This window comes from Dipodomys spectabilis, unplaced genomic scaffold (genome assembly GCF_019054845.1).
Source record: "Dipodomys spectabilis isolate Male_0828 unplaced genomic scaffold, ASM1905484v1 ptg000078l, whole genome shotgun sequence".
Classification (NCBI taxonomy): Eukaryota; Metazoa; Chordata; class Mammalia; order Rodentia; family Heteromyidae; genus Dipodomys; species Dipodomys spectabilis.
In genome coordinates, this window is record NW_024870755.1 from 5,366,841 (window position 1) to 5,389,417 (window position 22,577).

Sequence of the window (22,577 nt, forward strand, 5' to 3'; positions counted from 1 at the left end):
TGGGATAAAATGAGCCTACCATTGTCTTAAATTAATCAGACAAACCCTCTGATTCTATGACAACATAAATTTTGTGGCTAATGGTTAAGACCAAATTGCCTTTTTGAAAAAAATATTTATATCACACCCCAAAAAAGAGGAACAAATGAAAATATAAGCCAAAAACGTACTCTGTAAATCTTGATGGACTAATAGTCTGTCAGTTTGTTTTAACTATTAATCAAAAATTGAAGTAATACTAGGTAATATTAACCCATTTAAATTTCTTCATCCTTGTCATTTAAAAAACACTTTAAAAAGAAATTCAACAGGTGGTAGTAGATGAGTTTTGCAATTATGCAGTTTAATAGAGCTCTGAGTTGTGGATATAGGACATTCATCTAAGTGACTAAATATTTAAATTAAATCCCATAAAGTATATTCCTTCAATTTTCTGGCTAAAGTGTTCTACAATCTATGTATTTTTAGAAGAAATATTGTATGTTGTTTCCTTGATGACAACGTAATTGGAAGACTAAAAGTTTTCCTATACCATGGCCACCTTAAACAGGGTGGATGTATTAGGGTTGGCAGGTAAAAATTTTGGGACAGCTTTAATGTTTGAATCTTGGAAAGGATTTGATTGGGAATTGTGGCCGACTTTCATGGTTTGTGAAGAAAAATGACAGGCCATACGAAATACTGTTATCTGCTACATTGTTATATTAGTTTTTTTCAAACACACACATACACACATACGTACACACAGATACACACATTTGTAGTATAAAGACACACTCCGTCTGCAAGAAAATATTTTAATAGGAATTCCATAAAATATTTAGTCTGCTGAGATCTAATTAGAATTTATAGAAATATCTAGTTGCTTCCACCCCTGTACATGTCATTATCATTGGTGAAGCTGTTGCCATTTGAATTTAGAATGCCCCAGAAAGACTTTCTATTTCTTCAAAGACTCTGGAGAGTACCTAAATAGTTCTTCTGGAGATTAAGTTCTTCAGTGTGAAATCTATGAGAACATGGACTCTCGTCTACTTTCTTCTTTCATCTTTTAATCATTCTAAGTCAAAAACTTTTCTCTTTGACATACTCTCCACCTTGATATTGTCTTGTCACACCCTCCAAAGCAATAAAACCAACTAAACATACACTGAAACCTTCAAACTTGTAAATTTGAGTAAGACTTTGTTTAATAAATGGACAATATCACTAACTATGATAGGTTATAAAGCTAACACAAGTCTAGTCTTTCTAACAATGTAGAGTTCATTATATGGTGCTCGATTATAACATATCTAACTTAATGTTTTATTTTATATTCTAGTTTCTGTTGATCCCATGGCTTAAACTCAGGGCCTGGATGGTGTTTTTGTGTTCTAGGTCAGTGCTCGACATACAATCTGAACTGGAATTCCATTTGCCCTGGTGGTTAATTAGAGATAAGTATCTAATGAACTTTTACTCAGATTGGCTTTGAACTGTGATCTTCAGATCTCAGCCTCTTAACTAGCTCAGATTACATCCTTGAACCACCAGTGCCTAGCCATGTTGCTTATTTTGTATAATTCCAATTTTCAGCACTATATAGGTGCTCTTACTGCAATAAAAAAATACCTCTGTTTTCACTGTATTTGCTAATGGTATAATTTGTGGAGGGGAAGGGAAAAACCAAATTGTTTAAATAGGGATATAAGTGGACCTAGTGCATCAATGAGATATACAAGATGTTATGTAGAAAAAGGAACTTAACAATTTTGGCTTGGGGTTTTTGGGGAGGTTGGGGAGGGGAAGATGGACAGGGGTGGTAAGGGGAAACAAAGGAGGAGGTAACAATGCCTGATAAGAAATGTACTCATTATGGGGCTGGAAGGTGGCTCAGAAGTAAAGCGTTTGCCTTGCATGCATAAGGCCCTGGGTTCGAATCCTCAGCACCACATAAACAAAAACAAAAAAGCCAGAAATGGAGCTGTGGCTCAAGTGGTGGAGCGCTAGCCTTGAGCTGAAGAGCTGAAGGACAGCAAATAGGCCCAGAGTTCAGGCCCCACGACTGGACCCCCTCAGACCCCCCAAAAAAAGAAATGTACTCATTTCCTTGCCCATGTAATTGTAACCCCTCTGTACAGTATTTTCACAATAAAAAAAACTTAAAAAATACTGAGGATATTTGTAAAGTATATAATGAAGAAGTTACACTCTTTACCAAACCTATGCAAAATCTATGCTAAACTATTTCTATTTCAATGTACATTTCCTGCAACCAGTTTGAAATCGTTTAATACTTGTCACACCAACTTTCTCTATACCCTACTGGAGATTTAATTGTTCATGTATGTATGTATATGTATATTTATATGTATATGTATAAGTATCTATCTATATATGTTCCAATGTGGATCACCAGAATTGAAACTTTGCTTTGTTTTACTGTTCAGCAATTAAACCAGGCCAGCTCATTCTGTAGCAATATTTGTGTTCATTCTGGTCATTCATTTATTTACCACACCATCAGCCTTCTAAAATCAGCTTCTTTTCCTGGAGAAATTACCAATCACTCCAACCAATATACACCCAGAGCGTTTTAATAAAGCAAGCTTTAATGAAGGAAGAAAACATGAAGGGACAACTACAGAATTTCTACAGAGACCTGACATCTTTCCCATTTCTGCCTTCCTCATCATACTTAGGAAAGCATTGACGAACACTATAAATATAGTGCATTTATAACTTCAAGATCAGTGTTTTTTTTCCAACCTGAAGTCTTCTTTTCCATGATTTTTGACATAAACTTTTGGGGGATATTTTTTATTGTGATGGGATTCCATCCAAAACAATGCAATGTATGTCAAGAAAGTCAATGTTTTCAACTCAGAGTACTAAACAAAAGAGGGAAAAAATTATGGTTAGCTATATATGTTAAGCACAAATATAGGCAATATCAAGATATTTTGAAATTGTATACTTTTACTGGATAAAGTTGCTCAAACCAATAATATTACCTACTTGGAAAACAGAGATTAGAGAATTCCATCTCAAGGCAAGCCCAAACACAAAAAGGAGTTTCAGATACTCTAACCATTTGCTGGGTGCAATGTTTTATGTTTGTGTTAGGAAGACCACAGTCCAAGCATGCCCAGGCATAGTGATACTGCCTCAAAATAAGCAATCCAATTATAATCTGCAGATATGGTAGTAGTAGAGATGCTGTTTCACAAGTAAAGTGCTTTGGGTTCAATCCTCCAGTTCCTCTAGAAATTTAAGTGTGTGCCAGGGTAAGAATTTGGCATGTCTAAGGTCAAGATTTCATACTCATTTAACAAGTTCTAATAAAGCCTTTAGTTTCTTTGCTATTAAAAAAATATAACCATATCTTCCATGCCACAAAAAAATGATTTCCTATTAGAGATTTTCTTTCATCCATTAAGTAATATGTTATGCGTTGGATATTGTCCCACTGAAATCATACTAAAGATCAAAAACCTACTGTCTTAGAAAGTGACTGTATATAGAAACAGAATCTCAATGGTAGCATTTAAGTTGAAGTCTCCTCCAAGAGAAACAGAAGGACTTGAATATGCCAAGGAAAGAGGACTCAGAAGAAACAAGCTCTGATCTTGGAGTTTTAGTTCCACCAACTCAGAGGAAATGTATTTACAGTGTTAATGCACTCAAGCTGTGGTAGTTTATTATTACAATTACTACCAAACATGTGTATTCTATAAGACATGAAAAGTCATTGACTGTTGGGGTCCATGACTCATCTCTATAATGATAGTGATTAAGAAGAATGAGACTTTGGGGATAATGGTTTTCTGTCTAGTAGGAAAGTTCATGAGGCTATCTCCAATTAACTACAAAAATTTCTGGACTGGGGCATGGTTCAAATGGAAGACTGACTACTGTTAGCAAACTGAGCATGAGTTACGTTCAAGCCCCAAATTGGGAGAAAGAAAAAGTCCTTAGAAAACTACTATGAGAAACAGAATTGTGAATAGGAAAGCAGAAATAAAATAAATAAACATATTGATACAAACAAAGCTTCCCAATATGAAATAGGGCACAAACTATAATTTTTAGGGTTTTCCTTCCTATGCAGTAGAACTAGATGGTATTTTGACTTGACGAAACTAAAATGTAAAACTGTAAGCAATAAATAATCACATTACTTTTATGTTTCCATAATTCAACTTGTCTAAAATTGTTCTATACTGAAATGATCGTCATTGATATCTTTCTCAATATACCAAATGTTTATATTTTCAGCTGACCTTCCACAAAACTCATATCCCAAACATAAATTTTTGGTTTGTTCAAGCAATCAAAAGAATATAAACATATGTCTCAAAATGTTAATTACCTTTATCTACTGTCATTAAAGTAGTAAAACTAATAGAATTAAGTATGTACCCTGAGAGAAATAAGACACTTCCTTCTAAATACAGACTGGTAGACACACACACACACACACACACACACACACACTTACCACTTTCACTCAGGTTAGGTTCCTGACATTGTGTATCAGACAATGATCTAATAATCTTCCTGCCCATACATAAAATACATTCATAATTCCACAATACAAAAACACCAGATAATTCAAAATAATGAGAACATTTCACAGAACCAAAACAATGAGAACATTTCACAGAACCAACCAGATAATTCAAAATAATGAGAACATTTCACAGAACCAACCAGCTCTTGAGCCATCTACTCTTCTGATTTCATTTATTCATGATGATGCATTTTTCATATCATAATTAAAAATATTTTTGACTCTCTGATTAGCAGACAAAAATAAGTTATCATATAATAGAAAATATAGGTAAACTTACCTGTCTGTAGATAATTTTTAATATATCTTAACAAAGACTCCTGTTTCCTTCTTGCAGAGTCTGTTTCTGGCATTTTACCCTAATGTCTAATACTAAATTACAAAGGACTTGCCATTATTAATCCTTAATGGAATTAAATCTGATTTGTTTGCTTATTCTAAAGTAAATTTTCTCAACAACTTGAATTATTGTTTCTGTTATTCCTAAGCAATTTGAAATATCAGATAAAACTGGAAATTCCCTTCAGCAATGATTTGTGAATGGCATTAGTGTTGTGGAGGGATGCAGGACTTGAATTATCTAGAGTGCCTTAAAAATGGCACTGTTGGGTCTGGGAAGGTGTCTCAATTGTAGAGTGCTTGCCTTGCATGCATGAGGCCCTGGGTTTGATTCCTCAGCACCACATAAGCCAAAAGAATAAAAGCCGAAAGTGGCCCTGTGGCTCAAGTGGTAGAGCACTAGCCTTGAGCTGAAGAGCTGAGGGACAGCGCTCAAGTGCAGAGCTCGGGCCCCACGACCGGACCCCCCAAAAATGGTACTGTTATCCAAAAGGCTGATCGTTTAGTCAGCTTTTAAAGTGTGGTCTTCTTATTTCATCTAAGAAGATAAAAGTATGCTTTTCATCACATTCTTGCCTGCAAAACAATAGAATTATTTCCTTTGTACAGTTGATGTCCAGCTGCGACTGTAGTGAAACCTACAAACAACTGCACAGCTGTGTTAGCTGCTGTACATTTTGAAATTTTCTTCCAATAGCCCTTCTGATTTGAGCCCAAATTCATGGTATAGTCACATAATCCACAATTACAAAGCAACAAAATATACAAACACCACATGCAAAATGAGGTTCATTTTTTTCTGTTGTTTCCTGTTTTCTTACTGTCTTTTAAGGAGCTAGGGGCTGTTCTCATTATTGTTGATGTGACTTAAACAAATTCACCAGATTTTTCAAATAAAATAAAGAGATATTTAGTCACAAAATACAGCTAAGCATTTGCGTGATTTTTTTTATTCTACTCCTGTTCTCAGTTATCTTCAAATAACATAGAGATGAGCCAATCATGTGTGTAAATCGAAACGTATCAAGCACACAGAACTCTAATTTCTATATCAACTTCACCTAGAAATGAAAATTATCACTTGTTTCATGTCTTAATCTACTTAAAACAAGTTTTATTAATTTTATCAATAAATTTCATAATCTATGGTATTGATGCATTGCATAAGTATTTGATACCTTATTTCCACTGAATTAATATTACATATAGTTTACTTTTTTACATATGATATAATGATATTTTTGAGGATAAAACATACCTGTTTTTCATTTTGGTTGCCAAAATGGAAATATTAGGCATTTTGAAAATTTAACTTTAAATCTAAGCGTTTAAATTTCACTAGGACTTGAATTGTGTTACTTACAGCTTTCATATTAAAATAAAAAGCATTATTAAATAGAAAGCAAAATTATGTTATCACACCTTAATCCCTGAATTAATTTTATGATAAAAAACAATTATATTTATATAACAAGATATACATATGCAAACAAACTATGAGATACACAGAAAACACATTTTTTGTTTTGTGTTTGTTGTTTATACTTTGTGATGATTCTGTATTCTTTACCTTATGCCTTGTATATTCATTGTATATCTTCAGGAAGGTGAGGGGTGGGCACAGAGCTTTAGGGAAAAGAGCGAAAAATTGTAGCAATGGAGTTCATTGAACATTGACGAAAGTGAACTATTTAACACATGGGTGGTGACAGGAGGGTGGGACTGGGAACAAGTGAGGGAACTGAAGATATTTCACAAAAGGAAATGTACTCTTTACCTGACTTATGTAATTGTAATCCATCTATAAATCACCTTAATAAGAACAACAGAGTAAATTTATTTTAAAAAGTTTCTTAGAATCCTAGAAGTTGTTTTGTTCACTGGTTTTAGCTGGTTGAGTCTATCTCTGAAAATACCTAGGTTGACATTCATTGGGCAAATATGTGAGCTACTAGTAGATAAATGTCAATTGTGATTTACGTTTTTTTAAGACTCTAATTCATTTATTTCTTTAATCTAATTTGTATTATTTCTGTTTACCACTTTTTGATTTGGCTTGTTTCTGTTTTTCAAGGACCTAGTGCCAAAACCTTAGTGCTGATTCAAGATTGTTCTAATTTGTTGATATACATACTCAAAGACATAAATTTTCCTCTGAGTATTGCCTGTGTTGTTGTGTCCCAGAGGTGGTAGTATTTTGTATGTTCACTTCCACTGAATTCCATAAACATTGCAACTTCCCTCCATATCTCTTCAGTGACTCACTAATGATTTAGCAATGTGTTATTCAGTCTGTGAGGTTCAGAATTTTCTGTGATGCCTCTTGATGCCAAGATCTAATTTGTTCCCATCGTGGTCTGACATGATACAAAGAGTAATTTCATTCTTATTTTTGAATTTTCACAGATTTTTCTTGTGATCTAAGATATGATCTATTTTGGAGAATATTCCATGGGCTGCTGAGAGTAATATGTATTGTGAAGCTGTTAGGTGAAATACTCTGTAGATATCTTTTAGGTATAGCTTGTCAATGCAGTTATTTAACTCTGAAGTTTTTTGCTAAGCTTTTACCTGGGTGGCCTGTCCCGAGGTAAGAATGATGTGTTCAAGCAACCAACAATGTATTTGGATGTATACATTTTTTTAGGGTATGTAGTATTTGTCTGATGAATTTGGGAGCTCTAGGATTCATGGTATTGATAATTAAAATTGTTATATACCACTGATGGAGAGTTTTCTTTATGAATATTTAATATCATTCTTTGTCTCTTTTTTACTTTCATACCACTTTTAATTTAAAGCATATTTTATCTAATAGTATAGCTATTCTTACCTGTTTATGAGGTCCAATTTTATTTTTTAAAGATCATGTACAGAAGGGTTACCATTACATAAGTCAAATAATGAGCACATTTCTTTTTGAAAAGTGTCACCTCTTCTCTCATATCCTCCAAGTTTTTCCCTTTCAACCTCCCTCCCCCATATGTTGTATAGTTCATTTACAATGTAGTGTCTATTGAGTAGCCCTGCTGTATTTTGTTAACCTTGTGTCTCACCATTTCTGTTTTCTCCCTTGCACTTTCCAAATTTACATATGAGACAAAAGGTGCAGAAATATAAAAAATACAGCATCAGAACACAGAAGGAAAAAGCAATTATTTTAATGAATACTAATGATTATTTTAATGAATATTATTTTATATGATGACATTCATATAGCTATTTAGCCTTGGTGATCTTCTCCAAAGGGAATCCTCCTTTTACATCACTGTATAAATGTTTAGAATCTCTTATAATTTATCATGGGCAATTGTAATATTTTTTCTTTTACCATCCAAGTGTTTTTAATTCTAATTAGAGGCACATTCTAATACAACAAATGAAGGAAATCAGACAACTTATAGTTCTTTGAGTCTGTCTTTCTTCACTTAATATAAGTTTGGTCCAAGTCTTTCCATTTCCTTATGAATGGTATAATATCATTCTTTCTGTGTGAATAGAATTGCATCATACTGAAGATTTTCTTCCTGGCAAAGGAAAAAGTTAGCAGGATATATAGAGAGAGAACAGAATGGAAGAAGATTTTTACTAGCTAAGCATCAGACAATTGGTTTCTTAATTAACCCATATTTAGAGATCAAAAAGTTAAACCCAACAAAAAAAACCCTCAAATAAACAAGAACCCAATTAATATATGGGATAAATGTTTAAAGATAACTTCTTAGAAAAAGAAGTAAGAATGACAAATAGACACATCTCTTTCCATAAAAGAAATGCAAATCCAAACAACACTGTGATCCATCTCACCCCTGTTACAATGTCATTATGAAAAAACGAACAATCACAGTTATTGATAGATGTGGCCCAAAGGAAACTCTATTACCCTGTTGTTGGGAATGTAATCTTGTTTTACCCCTTTGGAAAACACTATGAAAATTGCTCAGAGAACTGAATAGAGAGCTACTATGATCCAGCAATTCCACTTACGGGCATTTATACAATGGAGCAGAAACAAGGCCAAACTGAAGCTACCAGCAAAATCATGGTCATTATTGCATTATTTTCTCTAGCCAACATAAGGGAGCAGCCCAGGTGTCACTCATTGTAAAAAGAGATCAAGAATTATATATGTATACATACATAATATATATTAATATATATATCTAATGTCATTGATCCCAATTTACAAGTGTATATGTGTGTATATATGTGAACATATGTATGTATGTACATACATATGTACACATATATACACACCTATATATGCATGCATAATGGAATTCTGTTCATCTATCAGAAAGAATAATATTGCACCATCTTTAAGCAAAATGAAACAAAGAAATAATATAAGTGAAATAAAGCCCACTTAGAGAAACTTAGCTTACATGATTTTCCTCATTTGTGGTAGATAGAAGGTGCCTATAAATGTAATAGTAAACACACTGGATGGTATGCAAGGAGGTACAAATGAATTATCTGAAGTGTCAGAGTCCATGGAGAGTGAAAACTCTATAATTCTCTTAAAAGACTAAGTCACAGCTCAACAAAATAATTACCAGTAAATATGTACTGCAAGAGAGTACAGTGGGAGAAATTATTGGAGGGGTAGGAAATTGAAGTTTAAAAGGATAGAATACAGGCAAGAATCCATTGTAAACTTCCCAGAATTGAAATATACAAAGGAAAGGGTAGTGTGAAATGGGAGTGAAGATGTTGAAGTGGTAACACAATTCCAGGTGCATTGTACACATAAATTGCTTTGTTAAATGGCAAGTAATTCCATAACATAATATTGAGATACATAAGGATTGGGGTTGATTGGGAGGTGTGGATGAGAATGTTGAAAGAGGTGACAGTAATCAACATGCACTGTACCCATAAACTGTTTCAGTGAATGTACAACTACTTAAAGATTATAAAAATATTCAAAAATTAATTATGACAGTTGAATAGAGTTAAACCTCAATTCAATTCCCATTTAAAAATATTTTTAACCTGTAGACTTGGAGAATAAAATTCAAATAATAAAATTTTATGAATCTTTTTTATCAGAATTTGTGATATTAACTAAAAATTACTTTGCCTTTTGTCAACCATTGGGCTTTTATAAGAGAATACTTCAAAGTAAGTGGCTTATAAATAACAGGAGTATATTACCCATATGCTAGAAGCTTGAATATTAATTATAAAAATGGTTATTCAAACAATTCCTTATCTTATGGGAGTCCACTTTCTGGTTCATTATAATCTAATTTCTGGACGTTCACATGGCAGAATAATTACATTGGGCTTCTTTCATCAGGATCATTATTGTAGTGTCATCTCTGAAAAGTTGATTCTAATATCACCAGAAGAGGGAATAGAATTTCAACATGAGTATCTGGAAGGAGTTACATAGTCCAATACACTTTGCAACTTTTGCTTTAACTCAGTGTAGAGTATCATTTGGATATTATTTCATAGAAGATAATAACTTAAGGACAAATTTATATCATGTGACTTATGTGAATGATTCTTCTTACAATGGGAATAATTATAGTGATAGCAAAGTGAAATATGATTGTTTAGTGGCTCTTGAATCCCATCATAGGTAATCATGTAAATGTGTCACAGCCTTTTTAAGGACCTTTTGATGTATTTGAACCATCTCCGATGAGATCATTGCTTTCAGAAATATTCATTTGGGCCAACAAATACAGATCTCCTTTGATTTTAATTACTTCCTGCTATTAGGACTCACACAGACACCAAATCAGAGCATGCTAATTTCTCTGATAAAATACATAATAAAATTTTTATAATTAATATAATATTAAGACTGTAATATTAATAGCAGTATAAATACTTGTATTCACATTATATAATATATTAACATCCTTTGGTTTAATCAATTTTTAGAATATTTATACCTAAGTGTAAATTGTTTGCAAACATTTATTTGATGATATATAGAAAATGAGAAAAAGATTTGCATACATATTACTACAGATGCAAACAGATTCACCAGGTTGTTTATGATCCTTCATTTGTTGCTTTCATTCGTGCATGGAGAACATGCAAAGAAGTGAAAATTGTAAACTTGACTTTACTAAAGGATTCATTACATGAAGTTTTTGTTGGGCTAAATATATTTTATAAATTAAATTGTTTGTCCCTCCCTCCCTCCCTCCCTCCCTCCCTCCCTCCCTCCCTCCTTCCCTCCCTTCCTTCCTTCCTTCCTTCCTTCCTTCCTTCCTTCCTTCCTTCCTTCCTTCCTTCCTATCTTCTTTCCTTCCTCCTTCCTTCTCTCCATCCCTTCCTCTCTCTCTCTCTTTCTCTCCTTCCTTTCTATCTTTCTTTGTTTCTTTCTTTTTTCTTCCAAACTTCCTCTCTTTCTTTTACTCAGAATATCTATTATGGCTATGGAAAAAATGCCAATGTTGTACTCCAAGGTGTTATGAGTAGTTATAAATATTAACTAAATTAATATTAATTTTAATAACCTATGTTGTATCTTAAGACAAATTGTACTAAAAACTTCACAAACGTTGCAAGATATGTAACAAATATTACTTTACATGATATTGTTTATTTCTTCAAACCAAAATAAGCATTTAGACTTAATATTGTATATGTGTGTGTGTATGTTGTTCTTGTGATTTTAATTCAAGACCTATCCTTTCGTTGTTGTTTGTTTGTTTTTTTCCCTCAAGTATGTTGCTCTATCGTTTGAGCCACAATTCCACTTCTGGCTTTGTGTGTGGTGTGGTGTGTGTGTGTGTGTGTGTGTGTGTGTGTGTGTGTCTTGTGGTGTGTGTGTTTAATTGAGATATGTCTCACAAACTTTCTTGCCAAGTCTGGCTTTGCACCCCCGCTTACTGAGTAGTGAGGATTACAAGCTTGAGACACTCATATTTAGCACAGGATTAATATATCTAAGAATAAAATAAATTTCATATTATTTGAATTCTAGAGGCTCAATTTAACAAATTAATACTTAGGTATTTATTTAGTTATTAAACTTGAACCTGCAATGTGAAAAATAGTTTTCATTTTTATGAAAAAATATACACTCAAAGGTTTAAATGACAGAATCTTTGGACAAATTGAAATAATCTATTATTCAAAAGCAAAAAAGGGATTGTTAATCAAATTTCTCATGTAAGCTAAAAGCAATAGGCTCTGTCAGGCTGAATGCTCTTTCAGGCAATTTTTCCTTAAAGTAAATATTATCTACTGTGGTCTCATGATTTTCTCTTCTTTTAAACCTAAAGTTTTTTTGACATAAAAATGTAGATTCATACATTTTCTTTGGGGGGGCGTCTGGTTGTGGGGCCTGAATGCTGGGTCTGGGCACTGTTCCTCAGCTCTTCAGCTCAAGGCTAGTGCTCTACCATTTGAGCCCCAATGCCACTTACAGCTTTTTTATTTTTGCTTATGTGGTGCTGAGGAATCGAATCCAGGGCCTTATGCATGCAAGTCAAGCGCTCTACCACTGAGCCACCTTTCCAGCTCCATACATTTTTTGAATATATAAAAATCTTAGTTACTGGTCACGTATTTCTGAGGTTTGAATACCAAGTCATTTCAGAGAAACACTGAATTTTATGTATTTTATGTCAACAGTGATTTTTAGAAATTGAATCAATTTCAGTATAAGATAACTAAAGCAAGATATTCCATCACTTATCCAATTATTACTATAGAGTTGAATAACTTATTTTTGAATGGTAAGAAATTCATATTATACCTACTCTCTATAGAATAATCAAAAGATCATGATAGTATTTATTTTTCCTTCAACTTGAAAGAAAGAACCTCACTATAGATGACAAATACTTGAATGGAAATGCCATCAAATTATGAAAAATTCAAATCATTATGAGTTATATGAAATAGTCATTTTGGAAGCTCACAAAATGAAACCTCTTGATGCTTCCTTATCTGTTAAATAAAATGTAATTGCACTCAAAATATTTCATTCATCTCTCCAGCAATGGTATAACCAAACCACCTCTATGCCAAATAGCATCTCTAATATTTAGGAACAGATGTTATTGCAATTGTACAGAAAGATCTATTTTCCCCACTCTAGAAATTAAATCTGAAATCATAAAGGATTGGGATTAATAACTAGATTTCACTATGTTGCCATAAAGAAATGAACCCTTTCAAGTGGGCATAGTCGTAGTGATTAGGTCACTAAGAACTTGTTATCAAAGAGGATGTTAAGATCAAAGTCATTTCTTCCTCTTCCTTCTTTTACTTCTCCGTCTCCTTCTACTTTCCCTTCTCTTTCTCTCTTCCCCTCCTACTCTTTCTCCCTGTTCCAATCCTATACCTCTTCTTCTTTACTTCATGGATTCCATAAATACACATACTCCATCACATGTTCCAGATATCAGGTATTGTACCACCACCAACCCAAAACAATGAGGATAAGAAATGTAAATTGAAATGTGTAAAATCAGAAGCTAATATTAATCTTTCCTCCTTTTAAGTTAATTTTATAAAGTATTTTGTCATATTAATAGGAGACTGACACAACATGCTCTCATTTCTTGTGAGGGATAAGATTTACTGTAAATAAATCTGATCAACATTGTCCTAATATAATGATTGGTTAAATTAATATTATATCTGCACAAATCTACTTTAAAATATCAGATATACTTCAATAAGATGCAAAAAAATGTGTTCAGAGGAAGATGGCAGAGGAGAAGCTGGAGGCTAAACAAGCTCTGGCATAGAAAGCAAGTTTAGTGTTCAAGTAAACAGTCCTAGACTACAGAATCACACCAAGTATGCCATCACATTACAGAGAGTTTCGCCAGAAAGGGAAAATCCAGGCAAGGAGACAGATCTAAGCATGTGTTAGTAGCCACGGTTGTGGCAGCTGCCTCGGTAGAGCCAGTGATTATAGCCACCATACCTACATCACAGAGAGTTATGGGACAAAGGAGCCAGAAACAGTGGGCGAGCAGATTCTACTCAACACCAATAAGAAATTACAAGGAGCAGATATCTTCATCCTGAAGATCACAGACCTGAGACGGTCCAGGAACCAAGACTCTGGTGGTAGTAGAACCCTGACATCGTCACTCCTTCCCAGGGAGCACAGGAGGAAAGGCATCGCTCCCCGCCACCACCATCAGAGATCTCCATCTTTGATACTGACAAAGGTCTATTTGAACAGCTATCTCCAACTCAGGTATTGGAAAAAAACAAGAATCATTTAGGAGGTCACAGGAACCTGACCTGACCTGCCAGGCTCACCTCCACCCAAGGGAAAGTCAACTAGCCTAAGCATGGAAGCCCAGCCCTGGAGGAGTGACTTTCTTCACTCGGTAAACAGAGCCAGGGTCTGCCCATCCCTAAGGCAGCCTAGACAATCAATTGAAATTCAGTAAACATAAACCGTGAGAATGGCTCCAGGATGGGCTCTGTGAGTATCTCAGGAGCTAGCTCCTCAGTTAAAAGCTATTGTTTGCTGAAAAGCCTCAACCCTCTCCCAGAACCTAACCTCATCACAGCATCTCCAAACTAGAGGAAACAGCCATCTCCCTCTTTTGTGATTCTCAAAGCAGATCTCCCATCCACTGACCTAGCCTGGGAGGTGGTTCACAAAATCCTGGGCATTGCAGAGAATTTTTCTGCCTGCTCAAACAAACTGACTTAAAAAACGAATCAAGCCACAGGAAAACCAAACACCACAAGCCGACCAGAGACTACAAAAGACTGGTTACAGCACAGGGGAGATACAGGATCTTCCCAATCTACACACCCCCGAAAAAAATCAAAGAATATTTTTTAACATTTTCAATTTTTTTATAAATTATTTTCTATTAATCCTTTTCCTCTCATAATTTTAATTTTAGGTGTGTATGTGGGTGTGCTGTATTTGTTATCACTCCTGACTTTTTGGTCCTTTTTTAATTCCTTTCTTTTTTTCTCTTTCTTTTTTGCAAAACTTAATTACTCTTCTGATAATCCCCAGATATTTAACCATCTTTGATAATTAGACTTTATCCACCATTGTGTACACACTTAATCCAGAAATTTATTACTTAATTCACAACCTCTTTGTCTTAAATTCTTTAATAGCAATATTACCTATTTATACCTATATAATTTTATGGAAACTAATTTTGAGAATTAATATTTTTTTAGTTTTTCATGTCTCCTTTCTATCCCTGCCTTCTTCACATCCTATCCTTTTCTTCTCTCAATATCATATTTAAACATACATACTTGTTAAGTGTTTCAGTTTTTTAATTTAATTTTTTTTTCATTTTTTCTTGTTATTTTTTTCTTAATCTCTGTCCTATCATTCTGTCCAATCCATTTCCCTCTATGCTTGGTTAAATTCACTCTCCTTTTACCTGTCCACATCCCTCTAATCCTATTTTCCCTACATTTCTCCTTAAACCTAATAATAACTAGAGTGTATGTGCAGCCTTTTGACTCTGCTACTACAGGACTTTGGTTGATGCTTGCCTTAAAATGGTGTGCTAGCACAAAATTGGTGTTACTTTCATACCAAATGGGCAGAACAGGTCGGAAAAACACAAGAAAAATGGTAAGTCCAGGTACCTGAACTCCCACTCATGATAATCAGTGGACAGAATAGTTAATAAATAATCCAGAGGAGAGTTCCCAAAAATCTCTACAAATACTACTGGTAAACATGGTGAATGAAAAGATTGAAAACCTGCAAAGGACTCAGTGTGAGTGTGATAGGTAGAGACAGGCAAACCAAGGATTAATACTGGAATCTGGTGAGCATGATGAAGCTACTCAAAGATTGATACAGGAATTGCATGAGCAGGTTGAGGACAGTCAAAGAGAAATACAGAAATTGTGTGTGCAGCCTGAGAACAGTCAAAGAGAAAGACAGGAATTACATGAGCAACCCGAGAACAGACAAAGATACACAGGAATTGCGTGAGCAGGCTGAGAACAGTCAAAGAAAACTACAGGAATTGCATGAACATGAGGAACCTAATCAAAGAGTAATACAGGAATTGTGAGAGTAGGATGAGACTAGGCAAAGATCAATACAGGCATTCATGGAATCCATAAACAGACAGCTGAAAGAATTCTAGAAGACCACAAAAGGAATGATGAATGGAGACTACCAGAAGGAATGGGAGTCCAAGGAAACCATCACCAATCAACTAAGTGATTTGAGAATAAGCACTGAACACCAAATTAAGGAAGTTAAAAAGTTAATCCAAGAGCTAAAACAAAGCTCCAACAAAAAATTTGAAGCCATCAAAGCTGACCAATTAGAAGGAAAAGAAATAAAACACAAAGAAGAAAGTCTTGACAGTAGGTTAGACCATGCACTAGATGGAATCTCAGGTATTGAAGACAGCCTAGGTATTATAGAGAAAGAACATACAATTACCTAAGACAAATCCAAGAAATATGATATATCTATTCAACATTTGGAAGACACCGTCAGAAGGCCTAATCTCAGGAAAATGTGTATATAGCAGCACTTAGAAACAGAAGTTAATGGTCTAGGAAATTTGTTTCAGGATCCTAGCGGAGAACGTCCCAAACATGCAAAAAGATAAGCCAATTCAGATACCAGGAGCTTTTAGAACCCCAAACAGACCAGACCAGAACAGGACATCACACTGTCACATTATAATCTGCATAGTATCAATTCAGACCAAGGAAAAGAAGCTTAAAGCTGTCAAGGAGAAAAGATTAATCACTTATAAAGGGAAACTAATTAGAATCACCTCAGATTTCTCAGCAAGTGCCTGGAATGATGTATGCCATGCCCTAAAGACAAATAATTATCAACCAAGAATACTGTTCCCAGCTAAAAACTCCTTCATACACAAAGGTCAAATAAAAACCTTCCATAGCAAAGAAAAACAAACAATATTTCTCCACCAAACCAGCCATAGGAAAGATACCTAATGATGTCCTACAAATAGAAAACCAACAAGACCAAAATTAAGGCCATGAAACAGCACCCAAACTGAGAATCCAAGAACTACAGGAAGAACCAATTGCCACGGCCCCCCAAAAGACGGATAACATGGGAAGAACTCCCAAATACCTCTCAGTCCTAATTCTCAACATTAATGGACTTAACTCTCCAATCGAGTGTCATAGACAATATAACTTAGATTAAAAAGCAAGATCGTTCTATCTGCTCCTTTCAGGAGTCACATCTTGCTCATAAAAACAAACACATTTTCAATGGGAAAGGCTGGAACAAAATCTACCAAGCAAACGGCCCCCATAAACAGGCTGGAGATGCAATCCTAATATCAGATAAAATAGACTTCAAATTAAAATTAGTGAGAAGAGATAAAGCAGGTCGCTACATACTAATTAAGAGATCTCTCTTCAGGAGGATTTTACATATCAAACATCTATTCACGAAACAACACAGCACTCAGATTTATCCAAGAAACACTACTTTCCCTCTAAGCTCACATAGATCCAAAAACTTTCATTGTTGGGGATTTTAACATACCACAATGCCCACTAGATAGATCAACTCAGCAAAAATTCAATAGAGAAACTGCAGATCTAAACAACTGCATAGATCAATTAGATTTAACAGACATCTACCAAATATTTCAGCCAGCACCATCAGAATACGCGTTTTCCTAAGAAGCACATGGGACATTTTCCAAAATAGACCACATTTTAGGTCACAAAGCAAAGTTGTCCAAATTCAGAAAAATTGTAGTTTTACCTTTGATTCTCTCAGACCACAATGGAATAAAATTAGAACTCAACACCAAAAGCCAAAAGAAAGTCCTGTAACACATGAAGGCTAAACAACACACTGTTGAAACACCAGTGGGTCATGGAAGAAATTAGAAAGGAAATTCAAATATTCATGATATTCAACAAAAATGAACAGACAATTACCAGCTCCTCAGGGAAAAAGCAAAGACAGTACTTAGAGGCAAGATTATAGCTCTGAGTTCCTACACCAACAAATTGGAGAGATCTGAAACCAACAATTTAATGAGATATCTGAACCTCCTTGAAACAGAGCAAAAAGATAAACATCAATCCAGTACACGGAAAGAATTAAAATTACATCAGAATTAAATGAATTAGAGTTTTGAAAAATAATAGAAAGAATCAACAAAACAAAGAGTTCGTTCTTCGAAAATATTAACAAAATGGAAAGGCCCTTAGCAAATCTTATAAGAAAAAGAAGAGAACACACACAAGTAAATAAACTCAGAGATGAGAATGGAAACATCTCCACAGAAACAACCAAGATTCAGAACATTATAAGGGAATACTTCTCAAACCATTGTGCTAATAAGTTTGAGAACTTGGCAGAAATGGACCTTTTCCTAGCAAACATTGACATGCCCAAACTAAACCAAGATTAGTTAAACCAACTTAACCGACTCATAGGAAGCATTGAAATAGAAAAAGGAATAAGACACCTCCCATCTAAGAAAAGCCCAGGACCAGGTGGTTTTACAGCAGAATTCTACAAGACCTTCAAAGCAGAGCTCACACCAATAGTCCTCCAACACTTCAATGAAATTGAAAGAGAATGTTCACTACAGAACTCATCTATGAAGCCATCTTAACCCTCAGCACATAACCAGGCAGGGACTCATTAAAGAAAGAGAACTATAGACCCATTTCTTTGATGAACATTGATGCAAAACTTCTCAACAAAATTTTGGCCAATCGATTTCAACATTGATCCAAAAAAATCATACAGTGCAATCAAACAATATTCATTTCAGGGATGGAAATCTGATTCAATGTACTCAAATCAATTAATATGACTCATCGTATCAACAAAGAGCAAGGATTAAAACCCCATGTTTATCTCAATAGATGCAGAAAAATCATTTGACAAGATCCAACAAACCCTTTATGATGAAGGTTCTGGAAAAATTAGGAATTCATGGAATATTCCTGAATGCAGTGGAAAATTAGGAATCCAGGGAACATTCCTGAATGCAGTAAAGGCTGTATATGACAAACCTACAGCCAGTATTATAATTAATGTTGGAAAACTAAAGCCATTTCCTCTTAACTCAGGAATGAGACAAGGATGTCTACTTTCTCCACTTCTCTTCAATTTAGTATTAGAATGCTTAGCCACAACAAAAATACAACATGTAAACATCAAAGGGATCCAAATAGGGAAAGATGAAATAAATCTCTCCCTCTTTGCAGATGAAATGATTTTCTATTTAAAGAATCCCACAGACTCCACTCCCAAGTTACTGAAGCTGATTCAAAATTTCGCAAGGTAGCAAGGTATAAAATTAACCCTCAATAATCAATGGCTTTTCTGTATGACAACAATGAGAATAACATGGGTGAATTCAGGAAGGCAACACCATTCGTAATAACCCCACAAAAAAAAAATACCTAGGAATTAACAACCCACGAAGTGAAGGACCTGTATGATGAAAACATTAAAAACTTGAACAAGGAAATCAAAAGAGAACTTAGGATGCAGAAAAACCTCCCATGCTCCTGGATTGGAAGGATCAACATCGTGAAAATGGCAATACTTCCCAAGGCTATCTACAAATTCAGTGTAATACATATCAGTATTCCGACCTCATTCTTCAAGGAAATACAAGAGGCAATCCTAAAATTCATATGGAACAATAAAAGAAACCAAATATCAAAAACGATCCTTAACAGAAAGAACAGTGCTGGAAGAATATCAATACGAAAATTCAAACTCTACTACACAGCCATGGTAATCAAAATAACTTGGTTCTGGCACAAGAACAGACGTCAGGACCAATGGAATAGAATTTAAAACCCATAAATGACCTACAGACCTATAGCCACATAATCTTCAATAAGGGAGCTAAAAAATAGAATGGAAGAAAGACAGACTCTTCAGTAAAGGGTGCTGGCTAAATTGGTTAATAGCTTGTAGAAAACTAAATCTAGATCTTTATATATCACTCTGCACAAGAATCAATTCCAAATGGATCAAAGAACTCAGAGTAAAAGCAGACACCCTAAAAACAGTACAGGATGGAATAGGAGATACCCTAGGTCTCGTTGGCCCAGGCAGAAATTTCCTTAATAGAGACACAGAAACACAACAAATCAAAGAAAGTTTGGACAAATGGAATTGCATGAAATTGCAGAGCTTCTGCATGGCAAAGGATAAAGCTAGCAAGAAACGTATCTGTAAATATGGTATAATCATATAGAGTTGATAAAATTATATTGGACTGAATATGTGCACAAAATAATTAAAATAACTGAGGTCTGCATAAGGTACTAGTGAAATATTAATGTCCTACTTGTGATGTCATACTATAAATACTTAAAGAAACAGGAAAAATTATTCCAGGGATATCTCTGTGTTCTTCTTATAACTTCATAAAGATACATACTAACCTCAAAAGAATTTAATGATATCTAGAAAACAGAAGTCAATATTGAATGTTTACATTGAAAAATAGTCTGGATCCAAGCTTGAGATGAAATATACCTTGCTAATTAGAATGCAGAGATTTAGAAGACTGATATCAGTGCCAGTTTTGACCAAAAAATCATGGGAAATGACAAAACCAAAGTAAGTTAGATATAGTGTAATTTCCCTGTTATCTCACATTTGTGGAAGTCATTGGTAAGAGATCATTGCTCAAGAGAGCCTTGTCTTGAAAAATAACCTAAAGTGGTTAGAGCCTTAGCAACTTCAAGAACCAGTAGTGCCAAAGGAAAAAAGGAAAGAAGAAAACAGAAAAGGAAATGAAAGGATAGAAAAGGAAACTATTTCCTCTTCATTGTTGTAGTTTCATGTCATTGGATACAAGAATTGAAAGTATTTTCTTTACTGTTTGAGAATTCAGGCCTCTCTAATATGAAAGTATTTATTTCAAATAACTATTGTATTACTACTACTTATTAACTTATTATTAGGCCTCCTTGGAGATTGAACCCATTGCTTTGTATCTATTAGTCTAGTTCTACAAATGAGCTGTACCCCAGCTCTCTTGTATTGTTTCGGAAATTGTTTATGAATTCTTCAATAGTTAGCCATTCTACTTTTCATCTTATCTTTTCTCTCCAACATTTTCCACTTTGCATTTTAGTGTTGAAAACTTTCCTCAATATTATCTTCTAAACTTAGAATGTTGCTGTTGAGTTTACAGAGAACTCAGTTGTTTTATTACATCTTTTAAAATTGTATACTTATATATGTAATTCACATGTATGATTGATTCTTAGAGTTCCTTGCAATAAGCAACATTTATCTCATCATATGCACATAGGTATTGAGCCTTTGTGATCCTCTCCTAAGAATAGCTTCCCTTCTTCTTGCCATGTGAATGCTGAGAGGGCTGTTATTTAATCGTGTCCAACCGTAATTATTTGTCTTTTATCATCTGTTGGATTAACTTGTAGATTTATGGACATAGTGCAGTTATTACAAATGAGGAAACCATTCAGCATATATTTAATAGGATCTGGCTTATTTCACTTAATATCATTTTTTTCAGTCTTTCCATTTCCTCATTCTTTCCAAAGGAAGCACAGAATTTCATCAATACAACAAAATTGAAGGCCCAGAAATGACGCCACTCCTATAGGCACATCATCCTCGATAAATAAGTCACAAACACAGGATAGAAGAAAGATGGCCTCTTCAAAAAATTGTGCTGATAGAATTGTCTGTATACAGAAAACTTAAGTTAGATCCTTATATATCCCCCTGCACCAGAATTGATTCCAAATGGATCGAAGACCTCAATGTAAGTCCAGATACCTTGAGAATGTTACAGGAAGAGTAAGGGGAAACAAGAGTGCTCCTTGGCACTGGTCAAAACTTCCTAAGTAAGTTTGGATAAATGGGATTACATCAAACCAAATCTATCATTTGTCACACTCAAAAGCCATGAAGATAAAAGAGATAGTGTAGCACAGATTTATTAGGGAATAAACCTACAGATGAGAGCTAAACCCTTACCCCTTATCTACCTAGGTTATTTATAGCGGGTTTACATGAATATAAGAGTTTTCTTGTGGAGAATAAGAAGACAATGCTAAAACATAGATAGCATGTGAAATGAGTTGTAGCTGAAAAAAGGGAGGGATTAAGGCAGGGTGGTGGTCTCTTTCAAAGCCTTGGCTTAGTGCCAGATAAGTAAGGCATAGCTGCAGAAAGGAAGAGGGGTACAACAGGAGTGGTTATAAACAAAAGCACCGGTCTGAAGCCTCAAAATAAGGACCCAAGTCTGTGTGAACCAAACAGACTCTAACATGAGATTCTTTTTACATGCATTTCACTTAATTTCAGAACCAAAACATTTAAGTCATCTTAACCATACGAGTAATAACAAAATTTCTTCTGAGTTTTCAATTTCTTTACAGATGAAAATATTTAATTATACATCTATTTTTCTCTGCCTAACATCCTATTCCTTAGGAAGATCTTTTTGTGTAACCCTATGCTCCTGATTAGAAGACTGGAACAAAGGCAATAATGAAAATAGCCAAGGAAAATACTTGAAAAGCATTTTTTAAAAACCGCAGACACTCCTGTTTTCACAGGTTGCAATGAGAATATACATAAAAGTATCAAGTTTTTGTTATCATATAAAAAGCAATAATTAAACTTTAATTAGCAGTGAAGAAGGGAACAGAAAACTATGTTTTAAGACAGCTTGACTTTGGGTTATACAACATAAGCATAATGGATATATCTTGT